We start from the raw sequence: 1,645 nt of genomic DNA on the forward strand, positions 1-1,645 counted from the left end.
AATCGAATTTTAAATTCTTTTAAAAAAAATGTGTGTATGTATTTTTAATATTTTTCAGCTACTATTGTATGTGTGTATTAATTTGTATCGGTATATGTTATAAGACATTATCTTGTATTCAATCACTGATATATGTAAGGGCAAATAAAATTATACAATACACTATCAGGGAAATACTTGGTTTTATATAATTTGTAATAGAATATAGTTACTCCGAGTAGTTGAGATAACACCGTGTTTAATTAAACCAGCTATTTCGAATAAACATATAAATCGTCAGGTCGGATCGTTTTATGTAATACTGCTTATTATTTTCCGTCTTGTTTTGCTTGCTCCTTATTTCTTAATTTCTTAAAAAAACGTGTAATATGGTACGGCCTGAGCACACGGTTATCTACTCAGGTTGGAGCTCGCTCATATACAACCAATGTAATAGTTGCGAAAAATTGGCAACATAGGTGAACTAATAGCATCAGTAGTAGTAGTATAACCTATTTGCATGGAACCTTGTTTTAAATTTTCGATCCTTAACTATAAAAGTAGCATATTTTATACATTTTTAACAACAAAATATTTTGAAATTTGAAATTTGAACTTAAAAATTCTGCCAAAAACAAACACACACGTGTTCAAAACCTACAGTACCTTCCCGCACAGTTCCATAGGCTAATGACGTCAGTTGTCGAAGCCTCAAACTAAAAAAAAAGAAAAGAAATTCAAATATTTTTAAATTTTATAATCGTGTATAGAAAATGCAAATATAAACAACCAGAACCAAAGTACAAAAAATTGTCATGTACATACAGTCATTTGTTTTAGAGTTAAACCAAAAACCAAAATCAATTTTGTTGAAAACCGAATTTGAGTACAAACTCTCGTTTTTCCTTAATTTGTATGTTTTTTTCCCAGTGCTTTTGAAAACTATTGGGAATTTCAAATTTTCTCAATGCACTGTCCAATTGAACAAGATACTGTTGAAGAACATTTTTCATATTTTAGGTTGTTTTTTGTTTTTTTTTTTTTACAAAGTGGGAGCATTTTTCTCAAATTTTAGATTTTAATGAAAATTTGTATAATATTCAAAAAAATAATATTATTATTACTGTGGGGATTTTGTTGTGATTAAATCGCGTACTGATTAGATTTAATTTTTGCGTGTTATACATTTATAATACAAGTGATTTTTCACACACAATATGCCGATCATACACATTTTAATAATTTTGATCATTCTTAATATTGAAATAATTAAATATTTACTATTATCTATTAATATTACAATTCTTATTTTAAATTATTCTGATGCCCATTTTCACAACCGTAATATATCTCTAATAAAAATTATTATTTTTAAGTTATATTTTTTCCACTTATTTAAGTAGATTTTTTGGTCAATTATTAGGGCATTTTTGTGTATTTTCTAGGTCATCAAGACCCTAAATCTAGTGATAAGTAATTGTTTACAATTCAGTCTCTAATTTGGTCAAATAATACAAATTGGACCTTATACAATATACATGCATTTTATTTTATGAATTATGCCATAATAACTCTCAAATTTCAATGAATTAATACTTATGGAGTAAAATGATTTTTTTTTAGTGTAAGTAGGTAGAAAAAAAAATATATAAAATATATTGCTTTG

This window comes from Acyrthosiphon pisum, chromosome X, assembly GCF_005508785.2.
Source record: "Acyrthosiphon pisum isolate AL4f chromosome X, pea_aphid_22Mar2018_4r6ur, whole genome shotgun sequence".
Classification (NCBI taxonomy): Eukaryota; Metazoa; Arthropoda; class Insecta; order Hemiptera; family Aphididae; genus Acyrthosiphon; species Acyrthosiphon pisum.